This window comes from Mustela putorius, unplaced genomic scaffold (genome assembly GCF_011764305.1).
Source record: "Mustela putorius furo isolate JIRA1106 unplaced genomic scaffold, ASM1176430v1.1 tig00000224_pilon_pilon_pilon, whole genome shotgun sequence".
NCBI classification, from domain to species: domain Eukaryota; kingdom Metazoa; phylum Chordata; class Mammalia; order Carnivora; family Mustelidae; genus Mustela; species Mustela putorius.
This window is the reverse complement of record NW_025421321.1, coordinates 21,878,089-21,904,577: the sequence shown is the minus strand read 5'-3', so window position 1 is coordinate 21,904,577 and position 26,489 is coordinate 21,878,089.

The following is a 26,489-nucleotide window of genomic DNA, read 5'->3' as shown; positions in this document are numbered from 1 at the left end:
CCCACTGAGGGCAGAGTCTGATGCAGGGCTCAATCCCATGACTCTTGAGATCATGACCTGAGCTGAATCCAAGAATCAGACTCTTAAAAAACTGAGCCACCCAGGCACACTACCAGAACAGACTTTCTAAGAACTAAGGCCTATGTAATTGCTGGAAGAATAGGCCGTGTTTCCAGGAATGGCCCTCAGCATACCAGAGAACCAACCTGCAAGGGAATTTGTCTCTTGAGACTACTATTGGATCTGCTTAGTTCCACACATGCTGCCAAAGCTCTTATGTAGTGAGCCAAGATAAATTACACAGCTGTTGATATTCCACACCCACAAAGCTGGTCACTAGACACTGGAGAGAGAAATTTGGCCACTGCCTCCCCCACACCTGCCTCTCAACAACCAGGAAACTGGAGGATGGACACTTGAATATTGCTATGAGAACCTTTGGATCTTCAAATTTGTTTGGCAGAAGGAAACGGCCAATGGGGCAGAAAGCTGCCCACTGTCTCACTTCTATTTTCCTAAAGCTCACACAAGAGCACCTGATTAGCAATCCTGATATTCATCCAGAAATATGGCTGGAGGGAAGCCCAGGGAAAGTAGTTCTTAGCTCTCTCATGTTTAGAGGAAGGAATGAATTGCAGTTGGACGAGCCATTCAGTTTTGGGAGAACATTTTATGAGATGAGGCTGAGAAGGTAAGTATGGGCCAACTCAGATAAGGCTATTTAGGGCAAGGAGTTTGGATTTTATGCTACGTGCAATAGAAAGACAATGGAATTATAAAATGGGGCTGGGGTATCTGTAATCTCGTTTATATTTTGAAGTACCTCTTGAGGTTCAAAGTATAGATTGGATTGTAAGAGGGGGAAGAAGAAAGGAAAAAGGTCTATAGCTATAATATAGGAGAGAAGTGACAGTGACTTTAATTATGAAGAAAATCAAGAGTAGAAAGATGTAGAATATATTTTGAGGAACAGCTAATGAAACTTACAGATGTACTGAATGTGGGAGGTGAGGTAATGACAAGAATTAAAATTGGACTCCTAGGTTTTGATTGAATATATGGCACATGATAGTATGATACACTAACATGAAGAAGCAGAGAAACCGTATGGTGTGAGACAAAGTTTTGCAGGATGGAATTCTGTTTTGTCTGTGAATTTTTTGAGATTCCTATTAAATATTGATCTATGGTCTTGAAACAGTTTTGAGAATCATTGGAATATAAACAATATTTAGAAGCACTGGGTTCCTGGCCATCATTGCGAAAGACAGTACAGATAAAATAGAAAAGGAGGACCTCTCCCAGGATTGTTTCTATATTAATTAGCAGAGTTGCAGACAGGATAGTAGATTCAGAAGAGTGACAAAAGCCTGGAGAAGAGAAGGAGGTTATAATCAATTGTGATAAATTAGTCATTGTATTTCCATATGGTGTATGTTCCTATGCTGCCTTAAAATAGCTAGAACAAATCAATATATGCTAATATAGAAAGAACTTCACATATTATTAAGTGAGAAAAATGTCTATTTATTAAACTATTTGTGTGAACAAAATATGTTTACATTTATATATATATATAAAACTTTCATAATAACAAGATCATTTAAATAATAACAATGAAGAACTATTACATCAGCTTACATAGACACATTAGAATGTCCTAATTTATGAAATTATTTCACTTGTTTTTTGGAAATGCTTGGACAAGCCTCCGAGTGACCTCTAAATGGCTAGACTCTTGTATAAAAAGTGGACAGATGTCCTTGTGTAGTAGACAAAACTATGGAATTCTAGTCCTATATCTGGGGCTTTCTAGCACTATGATCTTAACCAGGTAACTTAAGCTTATAGAACCAGGTAACTACATGGATAACAGACTAATTCAGCTGTGCTTTTTAAACAGTTAAAAATATGATGCAATTGTGAAATACTGAAGTATGTTTAATATAATTCTTATTTATCAGGAAACAATACAAAGCAAGACGACAATTGTAAGTAATAACAACGATAATGACAGCAATGAATGCAGTGCTGAAGCCTTTCCTAAGACCTCCTCTTTTCAAGGATACCAAAAATTATCTGTGGGTTCTTTCTGATGTTGCAAACCCACTTCTTCAAAACTACTGTCATTTTTTCCTCTATCAACATAAGCTTACTGAACCAATACCAAAAATAACAAACAAACATTCAAACAAAAAAGTAAACTGGAACTGCTGATGTGGGACACAGAGGCAGAAGAATAATTATTAAATTTCCTTACCTACTGACAAGACCTTAAAGGCAGAGTGACCTTCACCTTAAGGCTTTGCTAAGGGCAAATGACAATCCTAGCCTGACCAACCCCCTATCCCCAACCAGGATGCTGTAAGTCTACTTTAATAATACCTTTGGAAAATTTATCTGTAAACCTCCAAGATAGTGTCGACAATCATTTCCAAGCATATGGCCCACTGATATACACCTAAAGGGTCTCATGAGAAGGTTTTATTACTGGTAATGAATAACCTTTTCCCCAGACAATAGCTAGCCCCTCAAGGTTCTAGAAACCTTGCTTCCAAAATTCCTTAGAGTCGTATGCCATCTCTAATCCCCTCTCCAACTTATAAGTATATAATAGACCACTCCTCACATCCTGGGGCAACAGCTCTTCCTGTCCACGGGTCCTGTCCCCGTGCTTTAATAAATCACCATTTTGCATCAAAGATGTCTCAAGAATTCTTTCTTGGTCACTGGCTCCAGACCTCACCCCACTGAACCTCACATATGTTCTAGAACTTCATCACTGCTACCAATTAAATGTCACCAAATTCACCGGAGTTTTTAGTTTTTCCTGATAATTTTTTAAGCTATTCTTGGTCATTGTTTTCCTTCCAGCTTTTCTGAATATATATTTAAAGATTTTATTTATTTATTTGACACAGAGAGAGAGAGCACAAGCAGGGGGAGTGGTAGGCAGAAAGAAAGGGAGAAGCAGACTCCTCATGGAGCAAGGAGCCTGATGCAGAGGCTTGATCCCAGGATCCTGGGATCATGACCTGAGCTGAAGGCAGATGCCTAACTGACTGAACCACCCAGGTGCCCCCTGAGTAATTTCTGGACATCTTAACGACATATCTCCAATCTGTCTTCATTCACTCTAAATACATAAATTTCTTACAGCTTTGTGGAAAATTGAGAGCATTGATAGTGATCAAATTGCCCCATCATTATAGGCAACATATTTACAGTTGAGATGGAGTTCTATCTATTAGACTATATCCTAACAGTTAAACATATAAAATAAGCCTGTAGGGATTTGTTTTGGTGACTTCTGACCTTTTATAAAAGAGAATACCTAAAAGCACACAGGTTTTTGGTTTTTTGTTTTCAGAAAAAAATGGTATATTACAGGTAAAATTTAGTTTTTAAACTGTAGTTTCATAGTATCCTGCATTCCAACTCTTGGCTACTCTCTGCTTCTGCATTTAGCTCTTGACTCCAATCCATCTGTATGTTTCTGTCCATGACCTTACTCTCACTATACAGTCAATACTTCCTGAGCCTACTTGAGAGCTTCCTGTCTTTCCAGCCAAGGGTTGCAAGCTATGTAGAAAGATTCCCCTCTCACTGTCTAAAAGCTGGCATAAATGGGTAGCTGCCCAACTCCCTTTCGAAATCAACTAAAATGGAAGCAAACATTTTGTCAGATAGAATGATCAGGCAAAGAACTATCTATCTACAATTGTCTGTCTGGCAGAGCAATGCAATGTTGTCAGAACCATCTGAAAGAAATTCAGATCTGGCACTTCAAAACAAGGGTCAATATGCAGGAAATATATCATGGAAGACTTGGGGCATCAAAGGGGGCAGGATGATTCAGAACTTTATACTATTTCTTATGGAAATGAGATAACCACACATATCTTGTTCTATATTTAGTTTCTCTGTTGATCTTTCATATGCCTGATTATTCTTGCTTAAAACTTAGAGAAAATAAAGTTTTGTTTTGTTTTCTCATAAATCTCCTTCTAAATCTTTTTTGAAAAAATTCACTAGTCCTCCCATGTCTTTTTATGAAATTTCCCCTGGCCTTTCTCTATTTATATGACATAAATGACAGTTTTATTCTTCCTAGATATATAGTATCTCTATAGTTCCCACAGTACCATGTAGATGAAGAAAAGAGAAAAAAATTAGTAGATGAATAACTATGAGAAAACAAATCAGTGATGTGTTTGTCAAAAACTCACTTCTTAAAGAAATTCCAGATCTGATAAATTTCTCAGAAAATTATATCAAATCTCCAAATAAGCAGCCAATTCCTTTAGTACTGGGCGTATTCTATGGCACATAAAGAAACGGATTCTGAACATTTTTACAAGACTTTTCCTACTAAATAAGGAAATAAAAATAACTGAAATGTGTATCTTAATTAAAATAACAACAGAACATATTCTTAAAATCAGAACCATAATGCATTACTTTCAAATTATTATCATTTTTGATGGCTCGATTTTAGGAAGTCTTTTGTTAGAATATATATCAAGAAATAAAAAGAAAAGGGCCATTTTAACAGATGATCTGTTGCTTGATTACATTTAAGTTCTTTTCTAGTGATAACATGTGGTAAAGTAGGAGTTTTGATAGGAGAATTCAACACAAAATAAATACTGGTTCTCCCAAACTTTAATTATAAATTCCAAGCAGTATAACTCAGAATCCCAACGGGGAATATTTGAACTCTGAGGGAAAGTGTTTTGGAGGTTCTTAGATTATGCAAAGTATAAGATGACAAACATATGGACAAGATAAGATCCAAATCATTTTCTTTCTATAGCATTAGATATGCCTCGTAACACAATGCAATAGGAAGTATGCAGCATCCTCATTAAATTACCCTTGCCTGCAAAACTGAACATAAATCTAACTTTAGATGTAACTCCTAGAGGAACAAGTTAAATTATACCACTGTTTTAAATTGTTTGACTTGTCTATTAATGTGTGTCATCTTTATAATTAAAGAAAGAAAATAATTTCCAGGAGACCCCCTGACTCAAGGCAACTGGGCAATTGGAGTGTGACCTGCTTTTCTAGATCAGAAACTCCCAGAGAATTAACACCCAGGGAAAATGCTCACTCATTGAGGGAAGGGAGTTGGTGGACTGCCAAAGCAGATATCGGGCCTCCCAGGAGCACGATTCTGGGACATGTTCTTTCAGACCCAGAGAACTAAAACACCGCCTTTTATCCAAACTTCTATATAGAGGTATCACAAAATTTCCATCTCATTTCATACTCACTCAATCTATTGAAGATTGGTTTCTCCAACCCCCAGAATAGAATCTGAAGGAATTCCATTACACCATGTGTCCTTCAATGTTCCTGATGAGTCCACTGTTTCCTGGCTCGGGCAATACTTTCCTTATTACTGAATAGCTAGGAATGTTTTTCTATAACTGTTTCTTTCCTCCTGCATCATCAATGTTTCCTCTATGTTTTATGTAACTATCATGTATTTTCCCATTTTATATAGTTACACACACACACACACAATCGCATACACACATGCATACCTCAAATGCACACACTCTGATCCTACATGCTCCTCCTGCTTTGTCACTGATCCCTCTGCTTCTATTACCTTCTCCTTTGAACACATTTATTACCCATATAGGTACTGACAGATATCTGTGTGAACTACACATCTGAATTCATCACACTCCTACCAAAATTATCTAATTCCATCCTTATGCCTAGAGATAAAGTCCATTTATTCATGCGCCTGATGATGAACTGAATGTTGCTTTCCTGTACTGTTCCCTTCTGTGCATTCTTGCATTGCATATTATTATCTAGAATTACTGAAATACTACACACTTTTTATTTTTTTCCACTGTCTTTTTGGTTTAGTCCAACATGTTCAGAATTACTTATCTTTTTCCTTCCTTTTTTACATTTATCTTTTCCTTACTCTAACTGGCTAACTTCTATTCAACCTTTGAAATACAGCCAGTTGAAAGGCCTTGTCTGTTTTTTCAATGGTAGATGCATTACGTTTCATAGGAACAATCTTTCAGGGTTTATCTTTCCCACCAGGTTTTAAGTTCCTTATAGAGTAGGACTCTGTTTTATTCTTTTCTTTGTGTAGCACCTGGCAAATAGAGGCCTTCAAGTAATCTAAATAAACTAAATTAATGCCTTAATAAATACATTCTAAATAAACTGATAACTGGAAGATTTCTTAACCTCACTAAGTCATTTCCAATTTATAAAAAGTCATTAATAACTTCCTTAGAGGATTGTTTAGTATATTAAATATCTTAAGGTTTAATGCAGTATCTGGCTCATCCAAGCAGAAAATAGTATTAGTCCCTGTGGCAGACTGTATTTTCAAAAGATAGCCACACCAATAAATACTCCATCCTACATGTCCTCTTTAAATATGAGGTTGATACTTCTCCATTAAAAGGTGGAATTTATGAACTTAAGGAATCTTTATTGTATGCTAAATTCTAGAGTAATTACATAGTCATAGTAAATGAAAATGTTCTAGTGTTACTTCAAATGTCCTATATGAGCAATTATCAGAATTGGTCTCATATGAAGGTATTTACAAACAATACAGCTATGTCTCGACCTAACCATGATTGTGGTTGACTACATCATCATCAGCAAGGTAAAACACTAGGGCAAAAAAGAAAGAAAAAAAAAGGGGGGGAGAATGAAACAACATATTTCATAATTATTTTCACCATATATGTCAATTTTAGTATAAAATAGTACAAACAGAATTCCTGATTATCGCTATGACATCAAGTTGGAGCATATGGCCCTAACGTTCAAGATAAGTAAACTGATTTCAAACTCAGACTGATAATTTCATCTTTAGACAGGGTCAGGTATGAGTAGGAAAAAATAAAGGAAAATGTGTGGCAGTGAAGATGATTTAAATGTGGAATATGTGAGAGTAGACATGAAATTTCCTTTGCAAAGTCATTTAAGGAGACAATAAAAGGAGAAAAATGAAACTATTGACTGCTTTGGAGAAAAGGTTCTAAGCACTAATTTTTATCACAATAAATTTTACCAAGTTTCATATATAGGTGGACACATACAGATAAGAGAATCCTCCTACTAAATTTAAGTCATCTGGGGCGCCTGGGTGGTTCAGTGGGTTAAAGCCTCTGCCTTCAGCTCAGGTCATGATCCCGGGGTCCTGAGATTGAGGCCCGCATGGGGCTCTCTACTCGGTGGGGAGCCTGGTTCCTCCTCTCTCGCTGCCTGCCTCTCTGCCTACTTGTGATCTCTACCTGACAAATAAATAAAATCTTAAAAAAAAAAAATTAAGTCATCTATTTTTCAATGTTGCATAATCAAGAATAATGTGTAGGAAAAAACTATATTGTTTTATCCCTAGTCTTCCCATTTTGATTAAATGTTGCTTACAATTCCTTTGAATTATCTTCATATCTAATCAGGAAAGAGTTCTCCTTATTTCAATCAAACACAGAAGTGGTGAAGAAACAGAAGAATGTTCCATTTCCTTAGCATTATGAAATTGATATGATGTTACTACCTTCAAATCTCAGGTAACATTCTAAGCCAATCCAGGTCATTTCATTCAACACCTCCGAGCACTTACCATATCCTAAAATATTATGCACTACAAATATTAAGATCCCATAGAAACATCGTGTTTTAATAGGAAACCAGTCAGGTAAACAGCTAAGAAACATACAACAAGTAGTACAATAATGATATATTCTTAATCCTTTACAGTAAATATATAATCCTCTACATGCCTTTCTGGCATCTGAAACTATCACAATAGCCTTTCTTTTCATGTTAGAGCTCGTACACAAAGGTTATTATAAGATATATATATATATATTTTTTTCCTTTTGATCATCTGTAAAGACGTTTGTAAGGACAATATGTATCCTTGTACCTTGCCCTTACCTTTAAATTAATTATTCTCTTCTGTGAGCAATGAAGCTGTGATTGGAACTCTGCAAACTACACTTCCCAGAAACCTTTACCATCCAACTTCTTGTTAGCTTTTACCAACAGGGAATTTTAAAAAGGATTCAAAGACATGAAAGAAGAAGAATATTTACTTTCTTGTCAACATGGCACCAGCAAGAGGAATTAGCCCCACTAGCAGAAACTAGACTTCACTCAACAATGGCACTTGACTATAGTCTTCTGCCATTTTTAGAATTTCTGTAACAAGTCTCTTCAATAATCCTTGGGCTGTGCCCAGGACCACAACCTAGTTACCAGTAGCAGCCATACAGCTGCTATGTATACTGCCCTATCCATGGAAATCCAAGGTATACTTCATAATGAAATATGATGGATTCCTTATTTAAATTTCTTCTGTTGAAAAGCCTAATGTATTTTTTATTTTCCTTACTGAACTTTCACTGAACCACAAATGTATAGAAACAAACGTCTGATCACAAGAAATTCACAAGTCCTTGAATGTTCCCAAGAATTTATTCTATCATTCTTTTCTTCCTGACTTTTCAAAATGTTCCCACAGAAATTCAGTTTTTCAGCAGGTAATGAGTAATTTGTGTATGTGAATGCAATAATAATTATATAGAGCTTTCAAAATAGTTATACCAAATACTTTGTTATACACCCACTCTAATTTTGAGGTTTTGAGGTCTTTTCTCCCCTCTATTCTATTTATAGGAAACTAGTCAGAAAAAATATTATATAACAATTGTTCAGAAATAACTGCTGTTTGCTTTTTCAATTATTTTTAGTAAACCACAGGAATAACTTATTTATATGCATTAAATATAGTTTTAAATTGAATTTCTACCATAGAAAATGTATAAGACATTTAGATATATGCTGAGGAAGCATAATTGAAGTACACAGAGGCATTATATGAAAATTGATATAAATTTTGCATATTACATGTAAAATTTGTTGCCTTGGGATCTCTAGATAAAGGGAAAATACTGGGGCGGGGGTTATCTCATATTTTACCACCTCACTAACTAGAACTTATTTATTTATCTAGAGGAATTTCAGTCTTGTAATAAATTTTAAATTGTAAATAAATACCATTTTATATTCTGTAGGCACTCAGTTCAATTATATGCTATTACGTATTTTATACGTAGAGATTCTCCCAGGGCAGCTTTGATGACTAGATAAGACCCATTTAGATTTAACAGCATCCATTTTTCTTTTAAATGACTGGAGCTATAATCTCCAAAGGAAGTTTTCTTAAGAAAATTAAAACACCTTTTATTTATCCATTTGTGACATAAAATTGCATATCAAATTTGTTCTCTGAGATGGTAAGAATGCATTTATTCACTCATTTCCATTAATATCACCTCTTACAAAATAGTTAGGTAATTCTCTAAATTTAATGCATAAAAATCATGTTGAGTTGCTAATTATATAAATTATTAGGTCATAACCCAGAATACTCAACAAAAATCTATGAGAGACAGGCATAAGCATCAACATTTTTAACAGGCATCTTAGTTACATTTAATACTAGCAGTTTTGAATTCTTTAAATCTCAATTACTACATGAATAAAAAAGTTGACTGACTGAAACTAGCTGGAATACTGGTATAGAAACACATTTCCAATAAATTAGATACAATTCAGTATTTAGAGCATTACAAAAAATAAAAAAAATTATAATTGATCTGCAAATAAGATGTTTATTCCCAATGAAATTTTGATAATTAAAAAGCTAAACCTTAATTGCTTAAAAAAATAACTTCAGTGGAATCCAGTATTCTTTGATAATACTAAAGTGAAATATTATCAAGTGAACACTGGTTACTACTATTTTTTAAAAGATTTTATTTATTTATTTGAGAGAGAGCGAGAGACAGAGCACAATGGGGGGAGGAGAGGGAGAAACAGGGGTCTCCCTGAGCAGGGAGCCAAAGCAGAGCTTTATCCCAGGACCCCAACATCATGACTGAGCTGAAGGTAGACACTTAACCAACTGAGCCACCCAGACACCCCTTGGCTATTACCATTTAACAGCATTTTCAATGAATTCTCAAATTATTAATGAGGAAAATGTAATAGTGCTTCAATACCATTCTCATTTTATACCCCAGTAAATCTAAGAAAATGAATAAGCTTTCATAAAATGTATTCTGGCTAATATTTGCAAAGAGCCCTGTAACACTATTTCCTATTATCTGAAGAAATGTCACAAAATTATTTTTTTACTTCTAAGGCAAACAAATGCCATTCTAAAAAATTATTTCTGGGTAGTCTCCAGACACTTCCAGGCCGAGATTCTTATATGTATGCAAAATTTAGGATTTGGGAGTCTCTTCTGATCTCTGTACAAGAAACAATGGAAGACAAATGATGGAGAACTAAACTGAATGCTCAAGGGAAAAATCTACATTTCAAAATCTGAATATATTTCTATTCCAAATGAATGTGTTGCCAACAACCTTTAAGGATAATTCACATCAGCTGCAAAGGAAATGTGATTACAGCTTGTATAATGGTGGCTTTAATCACATATCCATTGGTCTGGAAAAAAGTGCATTTTTCTAAGGTAGGTGCTATTTTCAGACACTTCATATGAATTTTGGAGAATTATATGCATATGAGTAATTTTCCTGTTATGCCTTCTAAAAGAAGAAAAAATGGTACATTGCCAAGGAATCTCAACACTATGGCAACATTAGCAGTTTTCTCTATTTGCCCTTTCCTAAAATAGAATCATTCTTTTTAAAATTTTGTATTACTTTCAAGTTCTCTTTTGGTTATTTTGGGAAAATGTGAGCAAATTCACTTAACACCAGAGAATCTGTATTTCAGATTATTGGTTTTTATTTTTCTAATTTTAAGAATGTTCACTTTTTGACACACTGTAATTAATTAGCATCCTTTCTTTACGTCACTTTCTGTTTTCCTTCTTCATTTCCTCCTCGTTCTTTCCTCGTTCTTACCATCCTTTCTTCTCTTCTTACTTAAATATTTATTTCCCTTTTCATTCACAAAGACTATTGGAGATTTTACACAAATCCTTCCAATACGTATAAAAATCAGGCATTGGTTCAGGTAAAAGTTGGAACAGAAAATTAAATTAAGTTTTAGGAAAATAAATTCACATCATAATATCCACAACTGCTATTATATTTAGAAAAAAAAAGTTTCTAACACTCTTAGTGGTTACTAATGTAATTTATATACATATGCATATATAAAATATACTTATATTTTTTACTTTTATATATTTTATTTATATAATTTATGTAATTTATATAATTTGTGTGTGTATACATATATATATATGTAATTTATATGATTGTCTTGGAGAAATATACTTTTTCTAACTTAATTAAAGCTTTCTATTGAACAAATCTCTACTGAGTACCTATGATGGTCATGCCCTATGTTAGGTGGTTGCTTCAAATGAGAAACAAGATAAATATACATATATAAGCATGTTCTTATGCAATAAGAGGGAGGTGCTAGTTAATGTCATGGTGATAATCATTTCCCAATAGAAAATGTATCCAATCAATACACTTTGCACCTTGAACTTAGACAATATTTTGTCATTTATATCTTAATAAAGCTACAGAAAATGTTTTTGTGTAAACAACTGTTTTCACTTCTCATGAGTAAGTGCCTAAATATGGGATGTGTGAGTAGTATGGTGAATGTATATTATATCTCAGTAGATACTATCATACTGTTTTTCAAAGTAGCTGTCCACTTTTTCATTCATATAACTGGAATCATGAAATATGTAGTCTTTTGTGTTTGACTTCAAGTGATGTATCTAGATTTGGAATTGTTCCTTATTCTAAACAAACCATAGTTTGTCTTTTTTATATGTTAGTTATTCTTATATGTGTACAGTGGTATTAAATGGTGGTTTCAATTTGCATTTATCTGATAACTAGTGAATATTTTCTGAGAAGTATCTGATCAAAATTTTGCCTATGTAATTTTTTTTTTCAGCAGGGGAAAAGTCTTACTATTGAGTTTTTAAAGGAATCAAGGGTTGTTTGGAAAAATGACCTATTCCACGGCTTGGAAAAGAAAAAATATAAGATGAGCCTGATGCAAAGGAAAGAGTGCTTTAAAAACTAAAATATGGAGTATGCTACAGGGACACAAAAATCAAACTGGAAGAACTACTGGTTAAAGCTGGAAAATCTGAACAGCAAAATAAATACTATATGAGCCAATTATAACCCAATGCAGTAAATAAATACACACAAGTTCATAATTATATAAACAAATAAATACATAAACTGAAGATAAGTGACAACAGTACTTTATAGAAAAATTCCAAATACTGCACATAGCTCCCTCCTTTCAATAATTCAGAAATCAAAGGTCTATCCAGATGACATTTTTATTAGTTCATTCAACAACCACATTTTGTATAAATAACTCATATCATGTGTCAAAAAAACAAATATTTTTAAAATGTGGCCTCTGACCTTATCAGAATGCTTGCTTTTTCTTACAGGCTTTATTTCATTTGTGTTATCTTCATGTCTCTTATTATATACATAAAGTAATTGAAGACTGGAAATAAATTTCAATCATTTTTAATTTGTAGCATTTAGTGCAAAGTTGTGCATGCTTGCTCAGCAAGTATTTGATAATTTTTCACATAAAAATGAGGAATGAACAAAAAACAGAACAATTTATTTCATACATCTGGTCTTATTTGCCACAGTATGATTTAAGAAGAAACATGAAGGCTGACTCTGGCAGATACCCAACATATTTGGTGTTGAATAGAATTTCTCCTAAGCTATGCAAAACTCTTCCTATTTAGCATTTCTATTAAGATTTATTTTGGAATATGGTAATCTATTAAATATTAGCACTCTGTACTTATCATAACATTGTAAATATGGATTTATTGCCCTTTAAAAGCCCTTCATAAATGTGCATTCTCATTTGCATTTGATCAATTCATTTTTCCTTTATTAGTTTTTGAAAAATGATAGTAATGGATTCAAGACTAGGTATATAATATTCTATCATTTTTAGTTACCATATCCTGGATTTGACTGATAATTATTTTTCACAACTATAACACATTTGAGAGAGTATTGCACTATATCCATCTTTGATCCCGTTGGGTTTGTGATATTTCATAACATTTTAAGAATTGATTTTTTAAAATATTTTTCTCTGTGCTTAAAAGTAATATTAGTATATTATTTATATAATCTTAATAAAATTATCTCTGAAATTCCTTTTAAAGAAATGAGATTCCATAACTATTTTATTAGTAGACTTTTCTACTTTAAATGTACTATATTTTGCCTACTTAAACAATATTATTGTATCATACTTGTCTTTTTTACTGTAATGAAGTCACTTATTCAATAAAATAATATTTGTTTCTCCCACCTTTATGATGACATAACAACCTAGTCTAAACTGTAAACCAAAGAAAGACCTTACACATCTATTTCTCTTCAGCTATTGAAAGTACTTCTGGCAATTAAATACATGGCAGAGCATTTTATTTGTGTATTTAGAGTGGGTATATGTGTGTGTACATGTATTTTTTTTTTCATACGCTCAAAGAACATTTCTCATTTTGCCTCATATATTTTAGACTCTTTTGAGTACTGCATAGTAGTTGCAGGCAGAAAGCAAAAACATTTTTGTTTACCTTCTGTTATCCATTTTAAAAATTTTCATTCACTAAAATAAAAAAATCTTATCTATTTTCTTAAGAAAATTAAATGTCACAACCTTTAAAATGACATTTATTCCAAGACTGATTGAAGAGTCTTACATACATTTGATTTTGTTGCCTTCTATTGAAGAATAACCTGGTAATAATTTTCTACTTACATTCTATCAAAACAAACAAACAAACAAACCTGAGCTGTAATATTGCTTCTAGCATTTATGTTCTTATACACTTGTGCCTATAATATTTGGCTGTATCTGTCTGCTTCCTTTAGCGTGTTCATCTAATATAGTCAGCAACACCTTTGATAGAAAGGGAAAAGATTTCATATATTCTGCCAATTTCATTTTTATAGGAGTTTGACTTGAGTATTTTAGCTTAGCTGTGTAAAAGCCTCACTTCACTGGTTGTCTAATTTATATTCCTTGTCAATGACTGAAAAGCTTTTTTTGATAAGTATGTTATTTGTTAGAATTTTAAAAATCAATAAATTATTTCCCAAACTACCCAATGTTATTAAAACAAACAAATTTTTGGCATTTCTCATTCAGTCTTTATTTTTTTATTGTCAAACTATCAGCTTGTCCTTACACTGTTAGCACATTAATTGCATCATTTTCATTATTTCTGCCACAATTCTGAAGCTTCCCTTATACTATGAACATTTAAAAATATGGCCATCTGAACAATAGCATATTTAGAAAATACTTTTTTGTTTGTTTGGGCATATTATGAGTTAAACTTTTAGGAACATGTATGTATGTACTTTTGTGTGAATGTAACTTTTTATTTCTCTGAGAATAACGTCTTTTAGTGCAACTGTTCAGTTGTAGGTTAGTTTCATGTTCAGTTTTCTAAGAAACTGAAAAACTATTTTTCAGAGTAGTTACACTATTTTATATTCTCATCAGCAATTTATGAGTGACCCAATTTCTTTACATCTTTGCCAGAAATTGATGTTGTCACTATTGATTTTATTTTACCTTTTCTGATATGTGTGCAATAATCTCCTTGTGTTTTAGTTTAAATTTTCTTAATGGCTAATGATGCTTAATATTTTTTCATGTGTTATTTTCCCCTATATTTGTCTGTATATCTATTTCTCCCATCCAAGTACTAACCAGGCCCGACCCTGCTTAGCTTCCGAGATCAGACGAGATCGGGCGCGTTCAGGGTGGTATGGCCGTAGACTGTATATCTATTTCTATAAAATGTCTGTTCACATCTTTTACCTATTTTCTTACTGAATTACTTGTTGCTTTTTTAGTGTTGAGTTTGAAAATTCTTTCTGTATTCTAGATAAAGTCTTTTGCTGGATATGTGGTTTGCAACTACATTGTCCCATCCTCTGATGTCTTTTTATCCTCTTCATAGGGTTTTTTGAGAGAAAAAATACTAAATTTTGATAAAGTCTAATTTATGAATGTTTCCTTATATAAATTATGCTTTGGGTATAAAGTCAGACTTTCTTCCTAGTAGTATAATTCTGAATATTTTCTCTGATTTTTTTCTACAATTTTCATTGTTTTACATTTTATACTTATCCATTGGAGTTCATTTTTGTATAAGGCATAACACTTAAGATTCACTTTGTGTATATGGATGGCCAATTGCTCCAGCACCATTTGTTAAAAATGCTCTTGATACTTGAATGAACCTTGAAAACATGATGCTAAATGAAAGAAGCCAGACACAAAAGTCTACATATTATATGATTCCATTTATATGAAATGTCTACCACAGGCAACTTTCTGTTTCATAAAAACAGAAAGTAGATCACCTGTTGTCAGAGGATGGACATAAAAGGATAATTGGGACTGACTCCTAATCAGTACCAAGTTTCTTTTTGAAGTCATGGCACATTATGGACTTAGTGGTGATGGTTGTGCAAATGGTAAATATGCAAAACCCAGTAAAGTGATGCCTTAAAAGGGTGAAAAAAAATGCTCTTTCTTCCATTGAATCAATTTTCTACCTTTGTCAAAACTAAAAAAATTGATTGGGCATATTTTTGAAGGTCAATTCCTGTAATCCCTATACTATTCCATTGACCTATGTATTTATCCCTTCATCAGTATCACAACCTTTACTGCTAAGATACAGAGTTAAGTTTTGGAATAAATTAGACTTGATTCTCACTTCATTCTTCGTTTTCAAATTCATTGAGCTACTCTTTTGAGCTACTTCTTTGCCTTTCCATATAAATTTTAGTTTGTTTGTTTATTTAATTTTAGAGAGAGAAAAAGTACATGACAGGGAAGGGGGCAGAGGGAGACAGAGAATCATAAGCAGGTCTCACATCCAGTTCAGTGCCCCACACAGGGTTCAACCTTAGGACCCTGAGATCATGACCTGAGCTGAAATCAAGAGTTGGATGCTTAACCCACTGAGTACACCCAGGTGTCCCACCATATACATTTTAGAATGTATTGGTTGAGCTAGTTCCTTGCCTTTCCATGTACATTTTAGAATAAACTGTATCTACAAAAACATCCCTCTCTCTCTTACAGTGAACTTGAATATTCATTTGAGGACAACAGACACTTTTACTATGTTTTTTTTTTTTCCAATCTACAAACATAATACGACCTCTCTTTTTGACTTTTTTTTTTTTTTTTTTTTGCTCACCACTTTCGGGATCTTTAGGAAATGGTCATGCAATTCCTATCATATTATGCTGGCCTTTTTCATTTGTCTCCTTATGCAATCTTCAAAAAATACTTCAAAATTATTTGTTACTTCCTCTAATTTGCCAGTGAAAAAAGTAAGACCAAAAGATGTCATCTAACTTCTCCATATTACACAGCTGGTAAGTAGAAGAACAAAAATTTCAAACAGTGTTGTATTACAAAGCCCATTCTTTTTCTTCAATGTATCAAAGCTTCCCTTGGATGAAATTGACACCTCTTATACATCCAGGACATATTGCATTTATTCTCTGTTCCTTTTTGCTCCCATAATTCTTTTTCCTTTATATAAAATCATTACATTTCTCCACCGAAAACAAACACCCATACTTTATGATTGTTTAGGGAGTTTCACCAATCACAGTAATCTTTCCATTTACCTGGGCCCATCCATAGCTCTACTCCTCTGTAATCCAATTTTGTCTCTAATAACTACTATATAATTTAGAAGTTATTGAGCACCAAATGATCTCACTTGTATATTTTTATGTGAACAAAATACTGAGAATATTGAAGATAAAGACAAGTTTTTAATTTTTCTTTTTGTATTCAACCTGCTCCAACTGGCACCAGTAACTGATTGTTAAAATGATAATGTCTCAGCACAAAGAGGGATTTTAGCAAGAATCCCCATTTTATCACTGTTTTTGGCCATCATACTGTCATATTCTTGTAATTTCCTCTACAGGTGTATTCATGAATTTATTTCATGCCTTTTATGCCAAAAAACCCCACAAAAAGCCCACGATAAAAGACTAACCAAAAATCTGAGGAAGTGGTGATGCAACATGGGGGCTTAAGTGGGTACGAGAAGAATAAATGAAACAAGATGGGATTGGGAGGGAGACAAACCATAAATTGACTCTTAATCTCACAAAACAAACTGAGGGTTGCTGGGGGGAGGGGGTTTGGGAGAAGGGGGTGGGATTATGGACATTGGGGAGGGTATGTGCTTTGGTGAGTGCTGTGAAGTGTATAATCTGGTGATTCACAGACCTGTACCCCTGGAGATAAAAATATATGTTTATAAAAAATAAAAAAAAATGTAAATGGAAAAAAGAAAAAAAAAAGAGCGATTATAAAAATAAAAAAAAATCTGAGAAACTTGTAAAGATGTTTTTAATCAAAAAGCTCCAAAATAAAATATTTCCTATGTAACAAAATAATGAATCCATTAGACACTTGAGATATATGCATCACCATCAATTTTGTCATCATTTTCAATAATAGTTGTATATGTGGTGACAGAGAACATTATTGGTTATTTCTATGTGAATTATGTGGATTCCATACACTCTTACATGATGATACATAAGAGAGTTTTCTCTGATTTCCCTATTAAGTTGATCACTCTCCTGGCCAAGTAGACATTTTTATGTTTAAGATACCATAATTTATAGGTTAAATAGCATGGAATACCAGTTTTGGAAGCATATTATATATGTGTTTATGTGTACATTACATATAATGTTTTAACATTTTTATAAGAATATTAATGTTTCTCCAAATTTGTACTTCAGTTACAGGAGGAGCAAAAGTATTTCTTAGTATATTCCCACAATATCTAAATCATGTTCCTTATTATTCACTTAATGTGCTGATATTTGATGCCTCGTACACATTTTTAATTTTGAACACATTAAGGAAAAGACCCAATGCCCATATTGAAATACAATTTTGGTACCATGGAATATTAATCTGTTGATGTGTATGCCCTTGTTGGAGAGAACTGCAAAGAGAAGCAGGGCACTAATTAACTATTTTCAAATGATGTATCACCTCCATGTGGCTTTCTATGAAAATTTGCAATAAAGGTGAAAGTTAATGACAATTTGACCAGGCAGGAACACTGCCATAGATCAAGAATGCCATTTAGCATTCAAAAACCACAAGCACTTCAAAGGATTCTTTGAAAAACAAAGATTTTAGGTTTAGGGGCCTCAGAAAATCAATTTAACCATGTGTTTTACTGACCCCCAAGGAATAGGATCAAAAAATAGTAGAGATGCAGGAAATTATTATTTACTTTATGAGTGCTACCTCCTCGGCTCTCCAGGGAAGAGCAAATGTCAAATGAACATCACAGCAATTCTTTAATCTAGAAGTGAGTGCAGGAATAGTGATTAGGAAAGCTGAGAAAACTAGTAAAATCAAGATTAACTTTATCCTAAATAGGAATTTAGACTTTACCTTTTTGGGGAAGTTATATATGAGATAGGCTCGTAGGCCCTTTTGAAGTGATGAAAATGTCATACAGAAATATAGAGACTGATTTGTAATGGGGCATATACATAATAGTATTCCAATTACAGAACTATGAACAAGAAACAAATTTGTTTAAAATAATAATGTCCACTTTTATTACTCTTCAGTGTATTGATGCATAAAAAAAGAATACAGAAGGAGCTAAAAATATAAGAGTGAAATGCAGAATGGGGAATAAAAGTGGAAGAGAAACTCAAAGGAAGGGAGGCTGAGATGCCTACATATAAAGGAAAGGGAAATAAATGAGAATGGAAAGGACTACCAAAGATAAATCAAGGACTGGGTATTATGAACCATTAGTAAACATGTTAATTACCCTCTATTTCCTTGAGTTATGGGTCACAGTGTATTAACACTTCTTATTGTAAATATCTAATTAATCCATCAACCACTTCGACAGTTCTGCAACTGCTCTTTATCTTTAAACACATTTGGTCCCACATCGAATAATAATGTCATCACAACTCACCCCACTCTCTCTAGTTTTGAGCATATTATATTTTCTAAGTTTTATATTTATATTAAATAATAGTTATCAGTCTAGGAAATTTTTATTCACAATAAAATTTCATAAAAAGAAAGGAATATATAACTTTTGCAGACTTTTGTATTTTAATACATTCCAAGAGTAAAAAACACATATTGATGAAAAGATTTATATTTATAGTATACAGCTAGTAAAATTATACATGTTGATGAAAAGATTTATGACAACTAGTAAAAGTATACAGAAAAAGAACAGCTCCATCTCAGTTAAATTAAACAGCTATATTTAATTCTTCTAGGCTTTTAAACTAAGACCATAATAAAAGTATCTGTAATTGAGTACATATTTATGCACCCAACATGGTTATAAGTGTTTTACACATATTAGCACATTCAATCTACTACAAGCTTATAAAGTATTATTTTTGTCCTCATTTTGTAGAGCAGCACACTAATATATAAAGGAGGTTTAATAACTTAGCCAAAGATACACAGCTAATAAGGAACCATAGGTTGAACAATTTCCAGATACCTTGCCCTTAATATTAGAAAATCATTATCTTAAAACATCATCATAATTGAACAATGAGCTTTCTGTTCCTTTTTTGATCTGACATAAGTTTTGGTTATTCTACATCAAATTAGGTTCTTCCAGCCCATGAGTCAACTAATTTATTTGTGAAAATGCCTAAGTAGTGGAAACAAATATTCACTGAAGATACTGGGACAAAGTTAATCATAGAGCAAATAAAACACATGCACTATATACATATTATTAATGTTTCATACTAATATCTTGCTGTAAAATTCAGAGAGATGGGTTAATTTCCATATATGAGAAAAAAGCACTTACTCTTCTACCTGAGGACTTTAAAGCATAAATTAGATTTTCTTTTATTGTGCACTGATAAAAGTAACTAGTGTTGTTTTTATTGGAAAGCACATTGAACATAAAGTCAGAAAGGCTGAGCTGTCTTCCTAAGTCTGCCTAAGTCTTCCTAAGTCTGCATAACCTTAGGCATGCACATAAACTCTTGTCCCTCTGCTCATCTTTAATTTGGGGATGACCCACTACCATGGTATCCATCCACACTACCTCTCTCTGTTCTTATGAGTATCAGCATAAAATGTGTCTCTGAAAAACAATGGTGGGAACTGGGGTGGCTGAGTCCCTTAGGTGGTGACTCTTAGTTTCAGCTCAGATCATGATCTCTGGGTCATAAGACTGAGCCCAGTGGAGCACCTAGTGGAGCCTGAGTCAGCCACTCTCTTGCTCTCAAATAATAAAAATCAACCTTTAAAAAGAAAAGAAAAGGATAAAAGAAAAGGAAAGAGAAAAAAAGGAAAAAAAGGAAAGAAAGAAAAAAAAAGGTAATCTCTTTAGTTAAAAAAGAAAAAAATTCAAGCTCTAAACTAAATCTCAGGATACACACCAATAGCAAGGGTTGATTTCAGAGACAGATTAACCTTTTTCTATTTGTATCCAAATGGTATAATTTAATGGTCTGTCTCATTTGGTTCTAATTCATAAATACCCTTAATAACACCAATCATTCAAGAAGGAGCAACTTTATGAAGTGAGATTGTTATCAATCCCTTTGGCTTCTCCTCAGTGAAGAAGATACCTGGTTATAGAAGAGACTTAAGTGACTTTTACAAGTGGAGGGAATGTTAACAGATACACAAATAAATATTTATGGTCATCTTATGATAACAGAAAGATGGTTTCCACTTCTCATCACTATGTAGCATAAGTGGCTAATCGAATGCCTGCTCATTTCAGCTTTCTATTCTAGACCTCGACACAAGCCTTGGGATAAGTGCTCAATGATTATCTACTGTCAGTAATGATGGCTTATTTCTATCAGTTAGAAATTTTATACAATTTCACTTTAATAAATAATATTCCTATATCTTAATAGTAGGTGAATCCCCCCCGCACTTTAGTGACATTAAAAATTATTTCAAAGCCCACTTATTTGACCCGTGGAGTTTAAACTTAAGAATTTCTTCCTACAAATTTCATTATTGGGCTTTGTTGACAGAAGATTAGAGGAGTTTTTATGCTTGGCAAACTTTATTTCAAGTGCATTTAATTACATAAAAATGACTTTTAGCTCATCCCAATGCTACGTATGCTTAGGAAACCAGGAAACAGACAAAGGAGGAGGAAGTAAATGCAAACTGTCCAACAGTAGCATCCTGGGAAATCAAGGTGAGACAAAATCAGAAACTATACAGATTCTGTGTGAGCATCATGCGTTTGTAATAGCCCTTGATTCAAGAGGCTGCTTACAAAGTAAATTTGTGAAAACAGAATTTCCATAAGGGCTTCTAAAATTGAAGAGGAAAGATACAAACTATAAGCACATATTCCCCCTCCCCTTCTTTTAACAATATAGAGAATCCCCTTCTCCTAGAAGCTTTTTGCATTAGAATTTTCTTATATTTTGTAAACTTAACAGTTTTTTTCAGTGTTTGTTGATTGGAATGATAGGCAAAAAGAAGAAGCCCAAAGTAAGTAGAATAATGTTACAAGAAGGAGTGCTAAATTACAGATTTGGAAAAAGTAACACATAGACATACAGGACAGAGAAAAATTGTCCCTAGAGAGATTAGGAAAGTTTACATGAAGAGGCTATGTGAGCAGAGTATGGAATGCTCATGGGGAGCTTTGTGGGTTGAGATGGTTGTGAATCAGCTTTGTAGGAGGCAAGTACAAGTCTAGCACATAAAAGCCATAAATCAAATCGGACTAACAACTTAAATTTTTTATCTCATATTCTATCTACATTATTTATTTACTTACATTTCAGTAACTTAAATCAGGAGATGAAATCTATATTCATGTATCTTGTTTTTGAGTTCAGCCGTCTAAGTTGCTTTGGCCAATTCTTAGCGATGTCACATAAAAAGGACTTGAGACAGTATGCATCTCTTTCTGGAGCAAGCAAGGATAGATACTGTTTGTCAATATCTGTTTCAATTAATTATACTTTGGTCTTATATTCTTCTGTCCATTCTTGTGTGTTGTTGGTTTGAGTTTTCAGTAAGCTTGAGGACCATGCACAACAATCAGTGTATAGTTAATCCATTCAAAGTTTCTAAGCACCTACTCTAGTCGAGGTACCATTCTGAGTGCTGTGGACACAGTGATGAGCAGAGCAAAATCCCTACCTCCACTGATTTTATAATAATGAGAAACTTGCCTCAGGGTTGTTGTTATGTTGCTAGGGAGAAAAGAAGAAAAACATCTTTGAAAAAATGAGAGACACAAATGAATGTAAAGGATCCAGGGAGTCTGTGTTCTCTTGCCATCTGTGGTCTTTATTTTTTCATCTACAAATTTAATTGTATAAAATAGAGCAGTGCTGCTCACACTTTAATATGCACACAAATGAGTAGGTCTTGAACAGTACCCCAGAATCTACATTCCTAACAAGGCCCCAGGTGATAGGTATGCCTAAAATGGGATTACTTATTGAACACTCAAGTTTTTGTTTTAAAGATAAAAATATATATATAATTGTAATTCATGCAATAGGTCCACATTCTCCATACTTTCAAGACAGACTTAGAGATTTTTACTTATTTTTAAGATTCTAAGAGTTATCAGAATGTGTGTCTAATTGTTTATGATGACTTAAAAAAATATATTACCTGAATGTTCACCTAATAATAAAATGTTTTCAGGTGTTATCAATGCACATGTTTCTTATGATGTCACAATTTATATAGAGAGCCTAGACTTTTCCAACAGCCTTCATGCTTTAGCTTTTGCCCCTATCAATCTGTTCTCATAGGAAGAGACCTGAAATACTCACAAAACATAACTCACAGCATGTCATTTCTTTGCTCAAAATTCTCCAAGGTCCTCAGATTTCACTTCCTATTATCGACATGACATTGCATCATCTGGTCTCTTTCATCTCTTTCCCTTCATCTCCTCTTACTCTCCTCTTGCTCACATTATAGAAGTATCTCTCTCTTATAACTCAAGCAATGACAAGCACAAGCTGCTTTAGTTCTCCGGAACTACTCTTTCCTCTCCCCAGATAGTTCTCATCCTCATGTCCTTTGGATCTTGCCTCAGAGGTCCCCTTTTCTAGAAGTGCTCCTTTATCCAACCTAGACACTTACAACTACCCTTCCAAATACTCCTTATTCATCATCACTGCTTTATTTTTCTCCAAGGCAGTCATCACCTTACAATATACAATATTTTGAATTTAGTGTTTAATACCTGTTATCTTAATAGAAAGTAAACCCTATAAAAGTTGAGATTTTAGTCTATTTTGTTCACTGTTTTTTTTCCCCACAGCTGCAAGAATATGCCTACCATATTGTGTGTTTGTGTGTATATGTGAATATATAAATGACTACTCTTTAAAACAAACAACAAAAATAAAAGTTATTTGACTTTAGGCCATGATATATCATAAGTCTCCATATTATTTTATAGATATTTACATTTTGGGGATTATCTTAATATTCTTTGGTATTTTGTACTTTTATACATCAGTCAGTTTACAGACATCTAAGAGATAATTAAAATAATCAGTATCTATGACTTGCTACCGAAAGAGCATTATAGAATTCAGTTCTGTCATACTCGTCTTTTCTTAATTGGTTATCAAATAGTTTTGGAGAAAGCTACATTGTTTAACATTTTAAATGTTTCCTCAGGTTATTTCTTCTTTTCTCTTATTCTAAAATTTTCCACCTTCTGTGGAGCTGGCAATTAATCATCTCAGGTTTGCTGGCAGGAAACTGACTGTTTGGCTCCTTTATAGGATATGCCGTATGTTTCTTTCTTATTCTTTGCTGCTTTGGGATTTTTTTTCCTCTCTCTATCTCATTTTTCCTTTATTGCATATGTGTATATGTTCCTTTAAAGGGAGAGAAAATTGTTTTAGACCGTTGGTACAAGCCAACGTGAAGGAATCAGCTTCCGATGTCTTCTCTAATCAGAGACTAAACTAGCTTGTAAAATGTTCCTTTTTTTTTTCTTTGAGGGGGGGGGAGTCTCCTTCTGTTTGTTTCTATCAACAAGTGTGTGTGTGGAGTGGGGGGATGGGGAAAGGTCATTAAGTAGAGAAGAATTGTTTGCAGCACAGATCTTTTTCCCAGAACAAACATTACTAGGAAACGGTTTCTCCTTAAGTCAGCAAAGAATTTCTAATGTAGTTTCCAAAACTAATTGACTTGATGAGATCTGATTATTTTTTAAGATGTGCCAGATTTCTAGCCTTTATCATCTGCTCAGCCAATTGGTAGCAAGTAAAAATATAGTTGTGAAGATGAATACTAATACTGATTAATTAACCTCCAGGCAAGTGCCTTGAGACCTTATGACTTCTTCCTATTCTTAGATCTAAAGCCAGAGCCCTTTTGTACATGGCTGTCAATAGAGAGTTGAAATTCTTCATTCTTTTCTGCTCCAAAAAGGGCCTAAGAGAATTACAATGGAAAGGCTAATTTAAGCTTAATATTTCTACCAGATTTACTGGAAGAATTTAGAAAATAATTTAGTTTCACTTAGTTCTATAATTAGGGTGATAGGAAAATCCTTTATATTCCACCAAAAATTAGCATCTCTTTATTTTTGTTCCTAGTGAGAATTAACTTTATGTAATAGGAGTTTCTTAGAAGATTTAGAAGATAGCCTTATTTAATAAGTAAGGTTACATTTAATGAGATCCCTCCAAGACAAAAGGATGCTTCATAATGGTATAACAGTTTTACACTCCGTGGTTCTCCATAAGTTCTGACTGGTCTTCAAGAGATCTTTCATAGATGATGTCTCATTTGCTCAATTACAAATCTGAAGATATTCTCTCTGAACTGCTCTTCATTTTCTTTACTGCTAAAATCCTCCTTTGTAAATGCCAATGAAATTATTCTCTCCTCTTGCTTTAAAGCTGACAATCCTTGAGGTATTCAAACATTACAGAGCGTGCCACAAGAATATGGAGAATGTCCCTCTCCCTAACTTTGCTCTCATAATTTATCACCTTGGTCTTAAATCATCATGGACGGGGCACCTGGGTGGCTCAGTGGGTTAAAGCCTCTGCCTTTGGCTCAGGTCATGATCCCAGGGACCTGGGATCGAACCCCACATTGGGCTCTCTGCTCAGCAGGGAGCCTGCTCCCCCCCCCCACTCGCCCTGCCTGCCTCTCTGCCTACTTGTGATCTCTGTCTGTCAAGTAAATAAACAAAATCGTTAAAAAAAATTTTTTTTCAAAAAATAGCTCATAAAATAGCAATTTCTTCTAGAAATTTTTTGGCGTTCCAAATCAACAAGAGTGTAAAACAGGGAGAGTCTCCATGCCATACTATGCTCCTCTTCTTCTTCCTGCACCCCTGGTTGCCTCTGCCATAAAATAAATACATACATGAATACATGTTGGAAGCAGATCCTGAGAAGAAGATTAGAAAGCAATGGATTTATTAGTAAGCATTCCAAACAGAAAACTTTAAGACTGTAAGAGAACCAAGAGAAGAAAGGGGAGGAAGCCAAGCAAAGCTTTGATCTCAGTTGAAGCGGATTACACAGGGGAATGCTAGGGTATAAATTGTGCCTCACTGTTTGTCCTGGTTAAAAACAAGGGATGAAGGTTTTCATACTCCTACAGCAGTCAGTCATTGGCAAAGAGCTGCCTCAAGGTGATGTAAATTCCATGGAACTTCTACTAATTATGTGGGCAAAATGGCCCCAGTAGTCGCAGGGTAATGTTCCCCAGGTGAATTGTGCTGCAAGCAAAAAACAGAAACTAGGCAAAGGGTACTTACAGGTTCACTGCATTCTTTTGTAAGTCAAGAAAATCCAAATTCCTATGTATATAACTCCTTTAAATACATGCTTGGGAAAAGGAATGCTTCTTAACCCTACTTGAACTAAAACCACAACTTTGGACTCTGCTCAATACCCTGGTAAACAAGATACAAGTATTCTAACTATGCTATGATTCATGGGCAATCTCTACAGACAATATTGCTGGATTTTTAAATTGTTGCTGTTGGCTAATAAAAGTACCTTGGGATAAAGAGACACCCAAGTAAATCCAGCAAATACAATGGAGGACACATGCATCTATCTAATTTTTCTTATCTAACCTACCTTCCATATTTGTTTATTCTATATTTCTAATAGTATATTAAAAATAGTTTACTTATATCAGACACACAGAGTGATTACTATGCAGATGCATTTGACACTTACCATTTAAGTAGTCCGGCATTTTCTTCAAGTCCTAGAGACTACTGAGCCATTAGTAAAGGGAACTATTCAATAGCTAATAGCAATGTGTTGGCTTTCAGTGATCAATTTTTAGCCACTTAAGAATTGTTCCAGATGCTCATATCAGATCAAAATATGTTC